At 35.6% G+C, this 21,425-nt stretch overlaps 1 long non-coding RNA gene across 2 annotated transcripts in view; it reads left to right on the top strand.

Annotated features, from left to right (window-relative positions):
* LOC123236929 overlaps positions 1-21,425 on the top strand; it is a 173,046-nt gene that overhangs the window by 92,972 nt on the left and 58,649 nt on the right. Inside the window, exon 4 of one of the 2 annotated variants that reach the window (XR_006505443.1) lies at positions 20,387-20,794. The exons of the other annotated variant lie outside the window; for it this stretch is intronic. This is a non-coding gene — a long non-coding RNA (uncharacterized LOC123236929). Of the gene's footprint in view, positions 1-20,386; positions 20,795-21,425 lie in introns of those variants that run through there. 2 annotated transcript variants of the gene reach the window in all.

A 21,425-nucleotide genomic window follows, 5' to 3' on the forward strand; every position in this document is an offset into this window, starting at 1 on the left:
AATTAACATCTGCTTAGAAATTAAGCTTCCTTTTGTCAAGATTTTTAAAGGTCTAGCTACTGTGATATTATGGTTTTTGTTCCTAGAAAAAAACAAAAACCTAAAAAACACAAATGAATTAGATCAGCAGCCAAACTATTATAAAGCAGATCTACAGTTACCCAGGCCACGGTGGTTTGTTATGAGGGACAGGAATTCAAGAAGGAAATGAGACCGACTCCAAACAGATCATCTCCAACTATCAGATGAAAAATATCCCATTATGGAGTATATACTGACATATTTCTAATATAAAATGAAGAGGCAGTCTTTAGTGTTGTTTTAAAAATAGGAATCTACTTTTGTATTTGTTTTTAATTTTTAAAATGTATTCATTTATTTATTTTTTAAGATTTTTCCATGGTTACATGATTCGTGTTCTCTCCCTCTCTTCTTCCCTCCCTCCTCCCAGAGCTGACAAGCAATTCCACTAGGTTATTTGTATATCGTCACTCGATACCTAGTTCCATATTATTCATTTTTGTAACAGAGTAATCTTTTAAAACCAAAACCCCAAATCATATACCGATAAAAACAAGTGATAAATCATATGTTTTTCTTCTGTGAGGAATCTGCTTTTGACGTAGAACTGAAATATATGTTTGCATATTGGCAAGTGGAAGAGTGTGTGTGTGTTTGCGTGTGTGCATAAATATGCGTGTTTTCTTCAAAAGCGAGTAGGATCCATTCCTTAGCAACAGGCTTCTAAAGGAAGAAAGATTTGTTGTCAACAAAGCTTCAGAAAACAACTAGCTAACAAGCATAGTGTCATCTAATAAACTTGAGAGAAAACAGCAACCCAAAGTGAGCAAAGAAATATAGGAAGTCAGTCAGTCAGTCAATGACAGAGAAATCCATTCAGGAGATTAGAATATTTAGCATTCTTACCAACATACAGGGGTATAATCTAAAGAGCCCTAATGATCTGTCATCAGTGAGAAAACCTTCCTTTTGCAATTATATCCATTTTGGTATCATGGTATTACTATTTTGACCAGAAATCCTTCCTGGTTCAGCTACCACTGCATCTGTACCTTTCAAAGTTGGGTTTTCAGAGCAACCTAAATGCTTAATGATGATGACAGAAAGGGATCTCTCAATTCAAGGCATGGAAAATGTTTAAGCTGGGACTGCCTTGGGTATTAAAGAGAGAATCAATTCTATTCATTTCATCTCTCCATGTAGCAAAGTTCTCTCAGGTGTTGAGTACAGTGATAAAATAAGTTTAGGTTTTCTTCAATTCATGGTACTGTTCAAGAAAATGGAGTAGTTCTTTCATGCAAGAAAACTAGCTTTTTGTGCATTGTATTTGGGCTTGCAAATGCAATGAATGTTCAGTGAGACTAACAAACAAAATAAGCACTGGATAAGACCATAATTGGAATCGTTGCTATAAGAAGCCTTGTGGCATAATAGATAACATATTACATTTGGAACCAGAAAGACTTGAGTTTGAATCTTGCTTCTCACACTTTACTAGCTTTGCAATCTTGATAAAATTACTCTTTGTTTCAGTTTCCTCATCTATAAATTAGGGGAGATGCTACTTATAGCACCTGCATCACAAGGTTGTGAGACTCAAAGGAGGCAACATTTTTAAAAAGTTCTTTGTACAAATGGAAGTGTCATCTGAATTTCAGCAATTATTAGCCTTTCCTTGTTCCCTATCCTTTTCCTATGTTTCCTTTCAGAAATAATTAAATGATGATTACCTCTGGCCTACCTTGAATTCCCACTAGATTGGTAGAACCCTTTAAAAGTTTTATTTTTGTATAATTTTTTAAAATAGTGAGTGTGGTTTAGGTAAAAGTGTATCTATATGTATATATGTAAACATCATATCAATATATATATATATATATAAACATCAAAAGTAACTTCTCTATGATATGGAGTCATGAAACACTAATCAGATTTACTGAAAAATGTTAATCCTATGCCTTCTTCAAGGAACTTGGAATTCTACTGCATAATAACAAGGATTTTAATAGATGAGCTATATATGTGCAAATGTGTGTATATATATATATATATATATGTATGTATGTGTATACATCTCTATAAACAAATATGCACCTTGATTAGGTTCTATTGATGTCTAATAAACCACTTATAATGTGATGTTCCTACTCAGCTCTTCTTTCTGTTATGAAGGCTCATCAGACCATACATATGGTAATATGGAGGACAAAGTTACATTATTGGTGATTTATTAGGAAATTCTATAGCCCTGTCTCATTTCACGTAATAGAACTGAGTACATAAGTTCCTCAAAATGGTAGAATCAAATGAAGTGTGGGAAATTATTTTTTATGGTCTTCAGTATTTAATATACTCACAAAAATTTCTCAGATTAGTTTCTTCACATGTTTTGCTTTGGAAATACACACATTTGTGTAAATTATATGTGTATATATTATGATATATATGTATGCATGTGTATATATATGTGTGTGAGTATACATATGTATTATTTGGTGATATTTCATTGTTCTCTTAACATGGCTTTTGACCAAATCTCTTTAATAGTAGTGAAACTTTTTTGTGTGTTTCTTTTCTTGTGATCAGTCATTTTAAGATGTTACCCAAGGAAAACATAGCATCCTTGTCTAATGACCCTTTTGAAAGAAGTACGTTTCAGTTGGTGTTAAGCTAAGTAAATCAAAATTCTTCTTCGTGTCTAATCATGAAACTTATTGAGAGCTCCCTCTGCATGGTCTGTTCCTTGTGGTTGCTCTGAGAATGCTTGCAAACATTAATTCCTATAACTCTCTTCCACCTTACTTTATCTTCTTTTAAAATGTAGCTTGAACTAGGAATTTGGAAGACATTGAAGAAAATGTACTTGTAATTCACAACTGCTAGATGTTTCCAGATTTCTAAATCAAATCCAAAAGTCATGACCTGTTTGGAAGAGGTATCATCTGAAAAAATTTTTTTCTAAAAAATAGCAATAGCAACAGATACAACTGACAACCATCTGACATCTTTAAATGTCAGGTACATCACACATCACAAATAACATCTTCATAATCAAACCTCTTTTAAAATATATTTTATGTAAATACATTTTTGTGAAACCACAAGCTGTTTCTCTCAGTTTTGTTTTCAGCTGGCTTTGATGAAGAGATTGCCATCCTACATCCAATTCAATAGCTTTCAGCCCAAAGTCAATGAAATGGTTGGTTCAATGTTATTCTCTGACATGTAGCTCACTCTGTCTGGTGCAGAAATGTTTACAAATATGATTCTGAATAACACTCAAATGGCAAGTTGGAAACAAATTCTCTTTTACTGGAAAGTATTGTCAAAGTTTTATGCGAAGGGTGGTACCAGTGCAATCTCCAGTGGTTAAATCAGTTGGCCCCTTACATCCAGCTTCTGTGGGTTAATAGTTGGTAAGGTTGGATACCCTGAAAAATAGGATGCAATTGAACATCAATGACATTCCTTTAGGTTTTAATACCTCACATTTGTCTCAGCATCTTCCATGTATTCTAATTATTCATATTTATTAAATATTCTATTTATGAATTAAGAAAACATTTCCCCTTTCCTAATGGGATAAAAAAGCAGAGTCCATTATTAGAGCAGTAATTCTGAGCCAATTTAGGGATTCTTTCTACCTCTTTTGCTTTTTTCTCTCTAGCAGTGATACCCATGGCATTCTGAGAAAGAATTACTTGATTATACATATGAACCTCTCCCAGGCTCTAAGGTTACATTAACAAAATTATTGCTGAATTTAATGTTCAGGTATGTTAACTAAGTTCCGTTAGAACGATAGCCTATGGTCATTAGTTGTGGAAGGGGAATGGTTCCGGCACTTTGTGACACTTGAAAATATTTCTGACTAAGTAAATATGTTTTCAGGTTGTAATGTCAACAAATGTATTTGGTTGGTGGGGTGGAGAAGAGGAAGAAAAAGCTAGGTAACATATGGAACAACTTTGCAGAAAAAATATTAATTTTAAGATGAGTAAGACTTGGTTTGAGTTCATCGAGCTGCAGAATGCTGGAGTGGGTGTCTAAATACTTTGTTCAGACATATCTTCAATGAAAACTTTTGTGTTCTACCTCCTTTTCTACTCAGTAATTCCCAGGTTACAAATGTCATTAAGAGAAGTTGACTCTATTTATCCTCCTAGCTTAACCTTTTCAGTTGTGGTAAATTGTGTTAAAAAGATAAGTGCTCTAAAGAAAGTGCTTCAAGACTGTGTTGTGTTTCACTCTTTCCAGATGACTAAAATTAAAATGATTTCCTAAATCGAGTCAGTAGGTTTTACCGTGTTTCTTAAGTGAATGGCAACTTTTAGAAGAGGCTCTCAAAGTGTCCTCTCAGTGTGAGATGAGGGTGTAGGTAAAGCTTGTGGGTAAGCAGTGCTAATCCTGAGAGTGATTAATAAAAGTCAAAGAGTCGATGACTGGAGCCGTTCATAATCTGTGCCATGATTAGACACAGGAGTCAGAGTTTCAGAGGGTTCGCAGAGTGTCCCCTCTGCTGCTGTTTTACCTGAGACAAAGCTCTTTGTTCTGATAGATCAGAACGCTGAAAGATTTTGACAGAACTAAGATGCAAAGATGAGAACTCTTAATTCTAAATCACATTTCAGGCAGAACTGCCAAATGCCAGAGTACAACATCTCAAATAAAGATGTAATTTATTTGTTTGTTTATAACTTTAAGCAAAGTACAGTGTGAAATACTGATCTCACTAAAATTTCATCAAGCTACCATCAAGTATGTCAATTCTTCTTAGTAACATTTATATTTGTAATGATACATTTTTATCATTTAAATAGTAAGCATTCTTTGCATCACTGAATGCCTACTGTGGGGTTTGCTATGATCTCAGCATGTGGCTTTTACTATTTAATTACTTGTGCATTTTTTATTTAGAAATCCATTCACTGAATAAAATTAAAACATATTACTACCAGTGTGTCATTGCTTTACTACTTTCAAAATTTAAAAATAATTGATGAAGAAAATAAATTGTGTGTGCAAAGGATGTTTGTGTATGTGAAGTGTAGAGTTAACTATCTTCTTTTTAATTGTTGTTTAATTTTAATTGTTGTAACCATGAAAATATTGAAAGCTACAAAGTTGAATAAAATGCACTCTGTTATTTTTTTGAGAGGAATATATAATTTTGAAGCTCATTGAATTAAAAAACTAAGGGTTGTTTCTCTCTGTATAAATATATCTCCCTATATATTTATTTTTGAATTGCAACATTACTAAATTTAAAAAGTTAAGAAGTACTGATGAAAATATTGTCTGAAATATTCAGAAATTTCTCCAGACTGTTTTTGAACACTCCTATCCCTTTTAAAGAGTTGTTTGGGCTTTTGAGAAGCTAATTGATTGCGAGTACTTCAGTGTTATCAGGAAAAGAAGCGTCAGTGAATGGTTTCAGAATGTGTCATGTTCCCCTTGGTTCAATCTGAACTGGGGGTGTGTGTGGGCATCTTGGTATTTGAGGAGACTAAAAAAACTTACTATTGGACACAAAGATATTGTGCTTTTGAATTAAATGTGAAGAGAAGAATTTTAGATAAAGAGAGTTTTTCGTTTTTTGTTGTTGTTGTTGTTTTTTTTTTTTTAAATCTCCCCGGGTCCTCTTCTACCTTTATTTCTCAGTAAAATTCTTCCTATAGCATGGTTGCTTAATTCACACATGACCCCTCCTCAACTCCTTTGGCCCCTAATTTGATGTAACAATTAAATAAGTGAATTACATAATTTAGTCACATCAGTTTTCTATAAGTAGATGTTTTATTATTCTGATTTTTTGTATTTTGGAGTATTATATAAATTTATTTTCCTTGTTGGTGTTTTGTTTCTTTTTTAATGTGTAAATTTTTGTGGTATCAGATGGCTGCTTGGTTTCGATATTAATATATAAAATAGATTATGTAGTTGTAATTTATTTTTGTGACAAGTAGCTAGTTAACAGATTGCATTGAGTCTTAATTTGGTGTAAGTCAATTGAATCCTCTGTAGTCATGATATTACTCTGATTTTTTTTTTAATGTGAAAGGTAACAATTGCATATCGTATAATGAAAAAGCCAGTTTCCCCTCGGGTCAGAACTGACAAATGCTTTATAGGCAGTTTCAAATCGAATCATTTGGTTAAACATTAATTATTCTGGTTCAAGAGAAGTTGGATTATAGTTGTTTAGTTTACTGGAGTATTTATCAGACTTCTACGTCTTTTTCTCAACTAAAAAGGGTTAATTTTGTACCTGATATGTACCAGTTCTATTTGTATTGTGGCTTGTGCAGTCTCTCAGGCAAGTGCTGTTGGTAGCTGAAATGTTGAAAGTAGTTTGGGAACAAAATGTTTGCTTCAGCCATGACAGAATTGGCCACAATTTGCCGATTGCACTGATAACAAAAGTCAGCAGCATAAAATAAGTAGAAAAACATCTCTTTCGATGATGAGACCACTGAAGATTTGTGTGTATGTGTGTGTGTGTGTGTGTGTGTGTGTGTGTGTGTTTTCCCTTATGTTTGTGTTATAATGGAAGCAATGGTTTGGAAAAAATATCAACCATTGCTCTGACATTAACTATTTCACTTGTGAAATTTCCTTTAGACAAAATTCTGAAAATCTGTCATAAGACACCAGCTTTGAAATAGAGTAAACCCACTCCTTTGTACTTGAATATACCCATCGAGTTATTATCCAGTCATACATTTCCTGAAATTACTAAGATTATCTTTTGAAGTAATGTTTAAATTAATTTAAGTCTGTAAAATGGAATGAGATGGTAGAACTTGAATGGTATTTAAAGTCTAGGTCTCTCTGCCTTATATTTGTCCTAAGAAAAGGAAAAATCTATCTTGAATTCCTGAATATGCTTATGCCTAAAACATCATGTTTATAATTTAAGAAAGATCAGTGAAGTATTTTATGTTGATAACAGGAGACCACATTGTCTTTTCCCAAGGATACATTATTTTAACTTCGGATGCCCTGTACTTTGGGACATATGGAGTTTTTTGTTTTTTTTTTTAAATCAACTTCTTTTGAGCAGTAATCTGGGTGAGGTTCATGTGTGACTTATCGAATCTTTGTTTTCATAAATAAATACAAATAACTCAAACAGAAACTTGGTGGCTTTGGTGATAATAAAATAGCAGCCACGGGGAAATTTTCTTCATTAAAATGTTCTTTCACAACCCACATTCAGTTTCGGTAGGAAAATTATTAACCTTTTCAACAGTAGCAAATGTCTTTTGAAGTCCAAGCATGCTGAAATATGGGCTCAGAATCTATTTATGACTTTGATGTGTAGGTTTGGGTTCTGTCTTAAAACTTTGGAGTATAGTATTTTTCCCCCAAAGGCTTCTTTTTTTTTCATTTTGACAGATAACAACTTTTAAATTATATTGTACTTGATGGCTTTTACCAAAGAATATATTGAAGTTTTTTTCCTTTATTTTAATATGGAAAAAAATTTCTCTCAAATTGTTTGGCTTCTATGAAAGAGGAAATGTACTTTAGTTTCACTGTTCTCTTTTGTGATTCTTGTGTGTAGGGTGTGTGTGTGTGTGTGTGTGTGTGTGTGTGTGTGTCTGTGTGTGTCTGTGTGTGTCTGTGTCTGTGTGTTTCTCTTTTAATCCAGTTGAACTACATATTATGGTAGACAGATGGCTGACTAACATCTGTAGGTACCAACTTCTGCTATGCTCCATCTCCTAACCTCTTTTCAGTGCCCGTCAAACGAAATAAAGCCAGTCTGGCCAGTTGGGGCTTGTTTTGTGGGTAAAATACTGCATAGTCATTTTGCTAGATTTATAGCCAGTGGAGGAGAGGTGCCGTCCCCTCTTCCTTACTGCCACTGCCTGTTGAAGTCGACAGAAATACCAAATCCTCTGAGTTATGACAAAAGGCATAGAGATATGAGGCAGACAATGGGGTCTGAGAGAGTGGAGTGCGTAGAACACACGGGAGTCATTTCACTGGGTAGTTTCCATTTTAGTTACATTTTGTGAAGGTGAGCAGCCCATGGCTGCATAGAAGTTCCTCCCAGAAATCTGAATAAGAGCCTCTCAAATAATTTTTCCACTCCAGTCTGGTGTATGCTATACTTTAAAGTGGCTTATTAGATCATTCATCCATATCCCTGGTAAGCATCCTCAATCACCCCACACCCAAAAGTTATGATTAGAGGCTGAGGAAAACATTGTATTCCTCTACAACGATTTTGTGTCATTCTCATTCTGACACTTTCAGTATGTTATGGTATGGGTTTTTCATATTTTCAGCCTACTTCCTGCATGAGGTTAGTTTTTATAAATGATAAACTATTTTTAAACATATATATGTGTATATTTGTATGTACGTATGTTGCCAGTAAGTAAATTGAACACTATCGGTGACATATTTAGCACTTCCTTTGTACTGTAATGTAGGATTCTGATTCATCCAACATTTGCTGGCTCCCAGAACTGAAAACACAAAAGCAGATGCACACAGAGTTCTGCATCCAGACATTTGTCCTCTTCTTACTGTTAGCAGTAGTTACTAAGAATCAGATTGAGGAAAATCATTTTCTCTTTTCAGCTTCCTTCTTTCCAGTTTGCACCAGGACTGAGCAAAGCGACTATGATAGAAAACCCAAAGGGTGGAAACTCAGCTGTCCCATGTTTAATGTCCCACAGAGTTCCATTCCAGCAATCAGCCTTTGTAGGAGTATATTAAAACGATGACTCAAGCCAACATTTCTTGACAGTGAATCCCAGGGGTTTCTTGAAATTTCTTAATGGCTTTTGACCAGAGATTAAAGCACATTCTCTCCCCTGCAGCTGGGTTCCTGGAAGACAGACCGTTTGATTTGTGAAATGAATAGGATTTTGTGAACTCTTGAAGATAGCCAATTCTTGATGACATGTAAGTTCAATTCCATTCAAAAGGCAACCAATAGCCATTTATTAAGCACCTACTATGTGTTGGGCAAATACAAAGAAAGACATTCCTAGTATATGCTTTACACACATTGAGCATAATCCTGGGAGGGATACACACTCTAAATAGAGTCCCTTGCCCTCATGAAATTTACAATCTGGAAGATGGATGTACATATGTCATTTATTAATATTAGTTATAATTAAGTGAAAAACAGAGTCCTTTGTGAATTTTGAGGGGGAAAACCATTAATGAATTTTGGATGAAGGAGAATCAGGGAAAGCTTCAATGAAGGTAATGGCCTTTCAATTGGGTTTTTAAGGTTTAGTAAGAATTAAATAGGAAAGTTAAATATATGTGTCTGTGTATGTGTGTGAGGGTGAAGTGGGGTGCCATTCCAGTCACACACACACAAAAAAAACAACAGCATGAGCACAAGTATAAAGGCCAGAAACCACAGGGCAAGTTCAAGGACAGAGAATATAGTCTCTTTTGGTTGGTGTATAGATTATGTGGGGAGTTAAGAGTGTAGGTTATATTGTGTAAGGAAGCAGTGTAGGGGAAATTGGGATTAGAAAGTCACTTCACTGGGTATATACTAGGGAACAGAGGAAATATTTTATCTGAGGAATAACATAATCAGAGCTATGCATAAGAAAGATGACTCTATTGATGGTATAGATTTGTAGAAGGGAAAGATAGAGGTGAGAAGACCTTTTGGGTTAGGAGTGATAACTATTTTTATGTCATGGGCTCCTTTGGTAGTCTGGTGAAGTTTATGAATCCTTACTCATAATAATGTTTTTAAATGCAGAAGAAACATAGGATTATGAAGAAACCCAATTATATTGAAATGCATTCATCAAAATACATATTAAAAAGTAAAACAAATTAATGGGCTCCAGAATCCCTTTTTTAGGCTTTTGATAGAGTGTCCAATAAACAGTTGCAAATCAAATAAACACATATGTACCGAGAGCCTCTATTTTAGAGGTCCCTGTCCTCTAGGAACTGAAAATTAAGAATAGGTATATTAAAAATCACTTTAGGCCATGAGTAAGTCTTAAGAGTGAATGTCCTTTAGGACCCCTAAGGGGGTCCTTTCAATATGTAATTAACATCCTTATACGTCCCACTAGAGGGGGGATAGAGAAATGAGGAGAGCCCTAAATGATGAATCAGGAATGCTGTGTTATATAGACTTAGCTCTGTTAGTCACAAACTCTGTCTTGTGCAAGTCTCTCCCCCCCCGTCTGGGTCTCAGTTTATTTATCTATAAAGCAAGAAGATTAGATTCCATGATCTCTCTAGGATGACTTCCAGAACCAAACTTCCATGGTTCCGGCAAACTCAATCTGTACTGCCTCTGACAACCCCCAAATCCAAACAAACAAAACAAATACCTGAGTCAGAACTTCAGCCCTCTTCTTTTTTTTTTTTTCTCACTATACTTACATTTAGATTAGATACTGAAAATAGGCTGCTGAAGGACCAAGGAAGCGATAGAAGCAGACTAAAATAATCCCAAACTTTAATAATAATTCATGAAAAGTTTCTGAGACCCCATTTTGAGTTTAGAGTCCTGGCTCAGTATGATGTTTTACTAAGCAAGATGCTATTGCCTGTGTTACAGCTGAATGCTTGTCTTTTTGGGGTAGAGTTTCTCCTTTCTGCGTTCCTGACGTTTTTAATGGGGGTGGGGCAGTACAAACTCTAAGATGGGGGTCTCATAATATTAAGGGGCTTTATCCATATAAAATGCATGTATTTAGCTCTCTCATCAATTACAGAATAAAAAAAACTCTGCTGTATACCCAGTAAAGCACTTAAAATTATATATTTGAATGAAACATGGCTTCCACTGATTCATGCTATCCTAATCTCTTGTTGCCACACATAATCTAAAGAAGTTGCTTGTATTCTAATGCTATTCTCTTGCTAAATTTATATTCTTCTGATGAAATGAGAATTACAGCTCATATAACAGTGAACTCATCCTTCATTCTTATGGTGTCCAGAATTCCTTTGTACATGGCACAGGTGACATAAATATTTCTAAACATCTTGCTTTAGAAAGGGCCAGCCTGTGATGATAGTGATATGCCTGTGTTGCTGCTAATGAGCACTCCCTGTCAATAGCTAAAAGCCATCTGTCCATAAAAGTATAGGGAACTCTTCCTTATAATAAGAAAGGAAAAAAAATTGACGTGGTTCAATGGGAACTGTATGTGTTTACCATGAGATGTTGCTATTCAGGGACAGGTGAATTCTTTTTTTCCATTCAAAAATTTTATTTTATTTTAAAAATATTTTTCCGTGTTTACATGTCATATTTTCTTTCCCTTCCCTCTTCCTTCCCCCCTCCCGGAGCCAACAAACTATCCCACTGGGTCGTACAAATGTTATAATTTGATACCTATTTCCACATTATTCATTTTTAGGTAGGTGAATTCTTAAACAAGATAGCAAGAAGAGAGCACAATAACTAAATGAAAATGCCTACTTCTCTATGTTGGTATGTTAATGGAGGCATGAAATTGAAGTCGTGCTTGATTCTGATGGGATTTTGTAGGGTTAAGTGCACAGAATGGTCAACTTTCTGTCATCATCACTGCAGTTGGAGTCTTGAATGTCACCTCCCTTCCTTTCCTCTCTACATGGTGTCTGCAGTGTTATATGTCTGAGCATCAGATGTGACCTTTCTTAGCCCATGGTACCAATTTTCACGTGATTTGCACTTGATTTTCTCAGTTTGTTCATTCATATCTGTGTGTTTGTACATGATCTGTTGGACTGAGGTGATTAAGAATAATCTCCCTGAAAAATACCACACAGCTTGAACCAAAAAATATATTGGTTCAAAGCAGCAAAGCAATTCTTTTATTTTTTTTAAACCCTTACCTTGTCTTAGAACATGTTGGTTTTAAGGTAGAATGGCAGTAAGGGCTTGGCAATAGGGGTTAAGTGACTTGCATAGGGCTAGTTAAGTGACTTGCGTACAGCTAGGAAGTGTCTGAGGCTAGATTTGAACCCAGGACCTCCCATATCTAGGCCTGGCTCTCAATCCACTGAGCCACCTAGCTACCCCGATGCAAAGCAATTTTTTTTGAATTGAAGAATTTTATTAAATTAATTAATTTAGAATATTTTTCCATGGTTACATGATTGATGTTCTTTCTTTCTCCTCCCCACCACCCCCATAGTCAACGAGTAATTCCACTGGGTTTTACATATGTCATTGATCAAGACCTATTTCCATATTATTAATATTATGCAAAGCAATTCTTAATGGAATCTGTAAACTTTCTAGACACATCTCAAGTCCTGATACTGTTTTTCAGCACTTTTTTTTACACGTTTATGGGCTGGTCTAAGAATGGTTATGATAACTTCTGTCATCTTCTAGCTCTCCAACTATAGGAAAATAATGTCTGCAATGCTCTTATTTTATGTAAAATCTCAATGTTGGAAGATCATTTCCTATAACCTATAAGTTTTAACAGCACTACCTTTTATTTTTATATCATGTTAATTTCTGATTATATCCTTTTGTCCCATACCTTTAGTGTATAAGGATAAAAAATAATAAAGGCTGATATAATAATATAAATTAGTATTTTAATTAAAACCATGCTGATAGATAAAGTTATTAGACCACACGCTTGTAAGAATTCAAAACTGCCGCCCCAGCCATTATTGTTACCTCCCTTCCTGAGTCTGCTGGCCAAGAGGGCCACTCCCTCCTAACCCAGGAGATTTAAACTGTTCTCTGCGTGGAGACATAGGTGTCCCCACGCCCAAAGAACGGGAACCAGAAACCTGTTGGACCACAGGAAATGTAGTTTGATAATTTCCACGTGTCCATAGAAAATACATATATACTTAAAGATGGCATCTCCCAAATTTCATTTTTACAATTCCCCCTGAGGGCCGGCAAAAAAAGGTTAGCCCTTTTTCTTCGTTGGACCTGTAAAAATAGACAACTTCTAAAATTTAGGAATTTGGGGGATAAAAGAAATAGATGAACGAATGGGTAAAATTAGCCGCATTGACAAAAAACCAATTTGGGGGCAGTCCCCTATTGGTATAACAGTGTACAATTAAAACAATATATACAACTCAATTTCTACTCCCCATAGTTCGATCAACTGCACCCCAAAGTTCAAATTTGGTCTTCATGGTACAGTGAAGGCTTTTCAGACATCTTCATGGTGTCTTCACCAAACAGGTTCATCGTCTGGATTCTGGGGAGATGGCAAGATCCTTATCCTGAAATTATTCTCAAAAGAATTTAAACTTTACATTATAGATTACAAAACATACATTTTCTTCTAAGATTTATACAAGTGCTGCATCTTCTAGATTTTTTAAAAGATGAAAAAAACTTTTCAGCAAAGCAGACATCTTGTTTCTTTTGTCTAACAGCATAGGTCATTCATACTCAGAGTATCTCCCACCCTTCTCCAATAAAGAGAGAGAGAGAGGTATTTTTTTTCAGCTCTTCCAGAAACAACTTGATTATGGAAATTACATAACATTCTGGCTTATTTTACTTTTTTTTTACACATGTATAACAGTCAACAGCTTAACCAGAATCTAATTAAATGAGAATCTGTATCTCTTCTGTGCCATCCTAATTTCTACTAAAGATATGTATGCTCCATATTAAACTCCTTTAGACTGTAAGCACTTTAGCAGCAGGGGCCCTGTCTTAGTCACCTTTGTATCCCTCTCACCTAGCAGGAAGGTGGTGTAGTGAATAGAGTTCTGAGTGCTGGTCCTGAAATCAGGAGAGCCTGAGCACAAATGCAGCCTCAGATACTTACTAGCTGTGTGACTCTGAGCAGTTCATTTTACCTCGTTTGCCTCAGTTTCCTCACCTATGAAATGAGCTGGAGAAGGAGATCACGGACCACTTCTTTGTCTTTGGCAAGAAAAGCCCAGATGGAGTGACAAAGAGTCTTAAATGACTAAACAACAACAACCTAGCACAGAACTTTTCGTAGAGGAAGAATTAATGTTGGATTGAACTAAAATGAATTTTTAAGATCCTCTTTTCCCCACAAGCATCATTTGGAGTAACTACATTGAAACTTCTCTTTTGTTAGATCTTTACCATCCAGGCATTATAGGTGTTAGCTATGTCATTTTAGATCAACTCTTTCTTTGCACTTTCAAGTGACTATTTTTGACTCGTTTAAAGTCTTATTCTAAGAGATTAGGCAGGAGAAAACATTATTGGAAATATGGAAATCAGCCTGAAGAAGATGTTTGGAATTTCATTCTAAATCTTTAGGGTGATTCCAAAGACATGCTTTTGGGATCCTTGAAATAAAGACTTTCGAACATCATTTGTACCATCCTGTTATTTTACAGATGAGAAAACCGAGGCCAAATCCTTGGAGTGGCTTGCCCAAGGTCATACCATTCTCCATTTTTGTTCCTTATAGCTACTAAATCTGATTCTCGGGCCTAACAAAGAGCCCTTCTTTTGAAACTAAGTTGCTTCTTACTGTGGTATGTCAGATCTCTCTTTTCCTTTTCAGTTTTTGTGTACTGGAGTTACTGTCTCTTAATATGTGGTTGGTAGTGATCTATGTTTTTCATGAATGTTTTTGTTTCAGAATAACTGGGAGATGACACAGGAAGCTACATGTCACAGTTGATCGAAAAAGACAGAGACACTGAAAATCAGGACTTTCAGCCCAATACTGAGCTCCTGTTAATTGGCGATCACAGTCAGGAGAATGCAAATGAAAAAAATCTTTCTGCGGGGTTTGGAGCTAATGAGTTTACACTGTGCAGTGTAGGTTTTTGAATTTTTTCAGAGTTACTTATGATATTAACATAGTATCTCAGGCATGAGCTCTTCTGGGTGGATTCATTCATCTGCCCCAAACTATTTGTATCTTTATTCTCTCTTCCATGGTCAAAAGCAAAACTAAAGAAAATGTCAGTCATTTGTTTATTCACTATTTTTAGCACCAAGTTAACTAGTAACTGGAAAAGAGGATAGGTTTATTTCTTCTAAACCTCATGTAAACCATGTGGTAACCTCACAGATTAACAAGGGCAACTCGATTCTCTCATTGTGCAGCTTTTGTTCTTGCTAATTTTTTTTCATCTATTTCATGGGGAAGCAAGTATTATCATTGAACTTTTGTCATTTAAAAAATTAAGTCAAAGGCCCTTTCTGACCCCTTTTGAACTGGTGCATTTTTCATCATCGTGGCAACAATGGTGTAATGTGGGATGTGACTACCTTTGCCTGATTCCTACCATGATGACTATTTCTTCTTCCTCCCCCTTTCTCTCGAGATCCTGTCTTTTCAATGTTTGCTAAAAAAGCATTTTGGGTGAGGGAGGGGAGAGAGAGGCCCAATAAGGCTCCAAAAGGTAAATCAAACCAAACAGTATAATAAAATAAATATTCATTGCATTTTATGTAGAATGTATTTGATGATGGAGAGAAGATGAACTTCCCATCTTTAAAGAGTTCACAGTCTAAGAGAGGACACTACACTAACAGAGATCCATAATAAACAATCTGTATATAACTCTGGCATATAGTAAGTTCTTAATAAATGTTTTATCTACACATGTATAACCTAGGGGAATCGCTTGTCAGCTCTGGGAGTGGGGAGTGAGAGAAAATGAATCATGTAACCATGGAAAAATATTTAAAAAGAAAATAAATTTAAAAAATCTTTTATCTATCTACATTAAAATTCAAAGTTACAAACTAGTCTACTATGTGAACTCTTAGGGAAAACTTTTATTGAACATTTATTATGGGTAAATAGTCTGTAGTTCACTAGAAGTTTCTTGTTTCTGAAAAGTTACCTTTCAGTTCTGAGTAAATAAAGTGAACATATGCACTCCTGTTATAAATTCTGGTCTCTAGGGAGACCCTTAATCCCAAGGTGAATCAAGAACTGCAGTGTCTTTAAAATGGCTTGTTGATGGCAGAGAACTTCTCCCACCAGGTCTATCTGCTCCCCAATCCATGGAGGAAGCTCTACCACCGATAGAGCAAAATGACTCACTCTTTCCTGCCAAGAGCCTGTCACTGGACAGACAATTAGTATTGATCATTGAGTCTGCAAGCTCTTGATGAATGTCTGTCCTTTCACTTCAACACAGAAAATACTGAGAAATTCTGAGAATACTAAGAGTTAGATAAAGCAGCAGCATCACTGTCTTCTAGTTTTTGGAGTGGTTTCTCTTCATAGCAGAACTAACTCGTTTGGGAGTTTCAGCCACACGCCTATCCATTATGGTTTGGCACACTTTTAAGGCCGTGACATTGACCCAGCTCAGAAAGTTGTTCATTAACACACTCTCTGGGCAAGTAGCACAGCATAACTGTCTAATTTTGATCCTGCTTTTCCTGGAGTGGCACTGAAGCACGACTTAATGTTGCTGAAACCTGTTAGGTAAAACTATAATGTGAAGAGCTCATATTTTCCTAATGCTCTCTATTTGCAAAAGACTTCACAAAGATTATTTCATTTTAATCTCAGGACAGCCCTGGGAGGTATGGAAAAGTATAATTATCTTCATTTCACTCTTGAACAAAAAGAAATTTAGTGACTTGTCTCAGGTCTCTCAGTAAGCAGTGGAGCTGGAACATGAATCTGTATTGTCATTTGTTTGTTCTTTTGAATAAATTCCAAATCTGGTCATCTTTCTAGCAGACTCCTTAGCCTGTCTAAAAATTCACATGCCATTCTCAAGCTGGGTTTCTCATGTATAGCCAAAATTTTCTTGGCTAATGAATATTGGGAAATATTTTTTATGATTTTTATATTTCTCTGGATTTCAGCAGAAATGAAAAGGATGGAGTTAGAAGTAAATTAGGTGATCACAGAATAGAGTACTTGTCCAATCTCTCTGAGAGGAGGAATATTATATTTAGCACAGAGAAGGACACCTGAAAATTAAAAGAGGATGAAAGAAATTGTCCCGACCCTAAACATTTATCCATCCAGACCTGAAACTGCAAATGGTCAATTGAGAACCCATAGTTCTTTCCCTTAGTTTCTTATTCTCACAGTAAGAAAGCCCTCTCTATGGAGGGGGAGATGATATCCCCAAATAATTATTCTTTCATTTTATTTTCTGACCAAAATATTATCCTTTGACAATTCCTTGAGTACTTACTGAACCTTTTGCCTCCAAAAGATGGAAATTGGTCAGGCCAAAAATTAACAACAGGTATAGCTAAAGCAGCAGGTACTGAAAAATAAATACATCAGGCCATGGAGGGAAGTGGGCTGAATATTAATGATCACCCAAAGTAACTTGGTACAACTCATCTGATGTAACATGTGGCTATAGCATGAATGTGCACTGAACCGAAAAGAAATTTTAAGGTCCTATCTTTGTCAGCTGACTGGACTTCCCTTCTTTCTTAAATCTGAAATGACTCTTTTCTCTAACTACTGAGGCAAAGAACACATATATTCCTCCTTTAGGAGCTTCCTACCACATCTTTTAAAAAATTATTCAATTTAATAAGATATAGGTTCCCTTCTTGGGAGGGGGAAGAGGGGGAAAGAGGAGGGAAAGGAATAGGACATAGATTTTTTGACACAACTAATTAAGAATTTGTTTCTTTTGGATATACATACTTACTAATTTTTTACATTTTATAACAAATTATATATGTTGTTACATATTATATTATATACAAAACATTTTAAATGTTATCTCAAAAATTATTCAATTTTATTTCTTAATGAACAAGAATGTATTTTCTCCACCTCCCCTTATTGAAAAAGAAGAAAGAAAAAGAAAATGCCCATAACAAATACATGTAGTCAAAACACATTCTCCTACTGGCAATATCCCCCCAATTTATATCTCATTCTTCACCCTGACTCCCTTACTTCTCTATCAAGAGATGGGTAGCATATTTGATCATCATTCCTCTAGAATCATGGCTCTTACTATGTTTTTGGAAAGAATATAAAACAACTTGGAAGATTTTACATAATGACTTCTGTCTGCCTTGCCTAGTGGTGGTAGTGCATTTTAAATGCATATTCTAAGGTTTTAATCTTGTAAAGAAAATACACTTTATATTTGATTTGCTAAAACCTGCAAAGTCAAAGAATTTAGGGTTTAAAAAGTAACCTCTGTTGTCATCTGGCCCAACATTTGCATAAAGCATGAATATATGATATTACATCCCCAACAAGTGTCATCCTCTTCAGATGAACTCAGTTCCTTTCCAAGTAGCCCATTCTACTTTTGTATATTGGACTGAAATCGATCTCTCTGTAATTTCTACCTTTGTTCTTCATTGTATGGGGTGTTCAGGAAAGACTAACACCTCTGGTCTAAGGACTTGTTGATCCCTTTTCTGGGGCTGCTCATTCACCTTTGATGTCTATCTTTCACCCAACTTTCACCTGTGGCTCCAAGAAGCTGCAGTATGCACAGAGGGTATAGCCTATCTTGGGAGACGAGCTAAATAAACCAAGTTGAAGGCAATCAACAGGCCTCAAATCTGTCAGTGAATTAGAGGAATGTCTATCTACCTCGAGGATATGAAGATTTACCCCAGAGAAATGGGAAGCTGAAAAGAACTTGATCCATGGCTGAAGCAGGTGCTATAAAGCATTTGGAGATTAGTCAGACATCAAAAATAACAAGGCTATCCATTGCCTTCTAGGCCATCACCACTCTTGCTCTGTCACAGGACTTTGATGACTGGCAGAGAGAGAGTGACCAATGACTTTGCACAACTCTGCCTCACTTAAATACAATTTAGGAGCAAGTCAAGGCATCACCTTTCTGATATCATTGATGTTCTTCTAATCAAAGAACAAATGAGCAATCTGATTCATCCAAGAAAATCAACTCTAATCCCTTTTCCATATAACATACCTCAGATTTTTTAAGACAAGAACTGTCCCTTCTCCAAGCATTTTCATTGCCTTCATCCCATCTTCTTATGATAAAATTTCACGTTACACTTACTGCCTTGGATATGGGGAAAAACTATACTTGAATCTGAAAGAGAAATGGAGGTTTTTTGTTTGTTTAAAAACAGAACTCTGAAGAATCTCATTGCTTCTAAATATTTTGCAATGGTTATAGTGTGGTGTCACAGCAACCTAACCAGTAGGGTTTGAGATGTGACCAATTTAAGTTTTGAGATATGATCATTTTAAGTTTTGAGATTTGAACAACTTAAGTTGAATCACAGACTATTCATCTTTACTTTTGGTCTCTCGGGGCATTTAGGGAAAGCACCTTATGGCAAATAATACCACCTTGACTTTCTATATGGCCTCTTCCTTTTCTAAGCAATTTCCTTTCTCTCATTTAATCTTTGCAAAGCTTGTTACAGTGGAAATCAGATGATTTTGGTATAAATCTTATCTTTGATATTTAATTCTTGGGTGACCTTCTGTAAGTCATTACCTCCCTGGGCCTCAGTTTTCTTATCTGTAAAAAGAAAAAGAGCCTTCCATTTCTATGACTAGACTCTTTCTTTTTTGACATATGAAGAGAAGGGTCATTTTGGAGGGCGGGGCAGGGAAGTACATAGAAGATGTTCCATATCTATTTGTTGAATGGGTGAAGAAATGAACGTGAATAGAATAAAACATAAAGATGTTTATTGATTTCCCCAAGGATACCCAGAAGATGAGGCAAAACTAAGAATAAATATAGGAACATAACACAGCTTTTTAGTTGTTGAAAGAGTTCTTGGGGGGGGTTATGCAGTTCATCCATCTTCTAATTATATACTTCTAGTGACAAAGAGTATCAGTGCATCTATAGCTTATCAGATGAAACATTTCATTTGTAGAGAGCTCTGTTAAACCAGAGCCTTTTACTCTGTAACTCTAACTTTCAGCCATTATTCCCAATTCTGCCCAATGGAGCAACTCAGAATCCATTCATTTATTCAACAAACATTAAATGCCTATTATGGTCAAAGCCAGTGGTGGGGATATGAAGTAAAAAAATGAACAAATTCCTGCCCTGAAGAGTCATTCAAACATTTTCTCAGTAATGTTGTTTTCTGTAAGTCAAAACCCATATTTCTTTCAGCTGTTCTGTATATTGTGGTATCTGTATTCCTCAAATTCTAATATTCCCTCTAGAAATACTCTAGTTCATCATTAAACCACTTAAAATGTGGCACCCACAGTTGGAAATAGTTCTGTTGATCTGAAATGACCAGTGCAAATCATAGAGGTGGGACATGGGGGTGGGAAACCTTTGATCTTGAAATTTTGCTCCTATTATGAACCTTACCACTCAGTTGAAAATGTGCTCTCTCCAAAATTAGCCACAATCTCTTAATTGCCAAATTTGATACCATTTTCTCAGTTTTTCTCTGTCTAGACATATATGTTGCATTGAACACTGTTAACCACCTTCTCTTCCTTTATACTCTTTCCTCAAGGAGCAATAAGGCATCCCAAAGGAGAGACCAGCAGACAGAATGTTCTACATAGATCAAACCAACAGCACTGAACTTACTTCCATCTCCCCTCATTTTCTGGTAGAAGCAGAAAGCAGACTTTTTCATCACCAAAGTGTTCAGTAGCTCAGTGTAAGAAGTGGACGTGACTTTATCCATGGAAATGGCCCTAATTATGAGGCATTACAATTTGCCTTGCCACTACACCCTAAGGACCACTGAACTTCTCCATCTGACTTGCAAAGGAAACCTTCTATATGTATCCCCCTCTATTAGAATGTGAGCTCTTTGAAAGCAGGGACTCTTATTTTTTGTATGTATTGCAAGTCCTTAGTACAGGGCTTTGCATTTAGTAAATGGTTAATAAACTATTTTTTATTCATTCATTCATTCATGCCTTCCTTGAGTTTTTGAGATAACTCTCACTCTTGGTTGTCTTCCTATCATTCTAACCACTCATGACTTCTCTTCTGGCTCATCAGTCATATTACACCCCTTAATTGTAGATATATTCCAAGGGACTATCTCTCTTCTCTTTCCCCAGTATCTTCCCCTTAGCTTTAATCTTACATTATCAATTGCCAATTGCACATTCTTAATGAGCTTCTGAATCAATATGTTTAAAGCTAAAATTATTATCCTTCACCAAACTACTCTTCTTCTAAACTTCCACATTTCTATCAAAATTATAAACCCGTTTTATCTCTTGGGTCCTATCTTTTACATCTGATCATTTCTTTTACCTTAGTTCTGGCCCTTATCATCTTTTATCTAGACTTATTTCAGTGACCTCAGTAGTCTCCTCGCCTCATTTCTCCCTATTCTTGTCCATCTTTCCCAATATATCCCTATATTTTAATAGGTCTCTATTTGCTCTAGAATAAAATATAAACTTTCCTTTAGCTTCTAAAGACCTTAGAAACCTCACCCCAAATTCTCTTTCCAGCTTCATTATATCACATGTACCCTACACCACCACGTATACACACATACTTGTTATTTCAGCCAAACTGGCATCTCA

Source organism: Gracilinanus agilis, chromosome 2 (assembly GCF_016433145.1).
Source record: "Gracilinanus agilis isolate LMUSP501 chromosome 2, AgileGrace, whole genome shotgun sequence".
Classification (NCBI taxonomy): Eukaryota; Metazoa; Chordata; class Mammalia; order Didelphimorphia; family Didelphidae; genus Gracilinanus; species Gracilinanus agilis.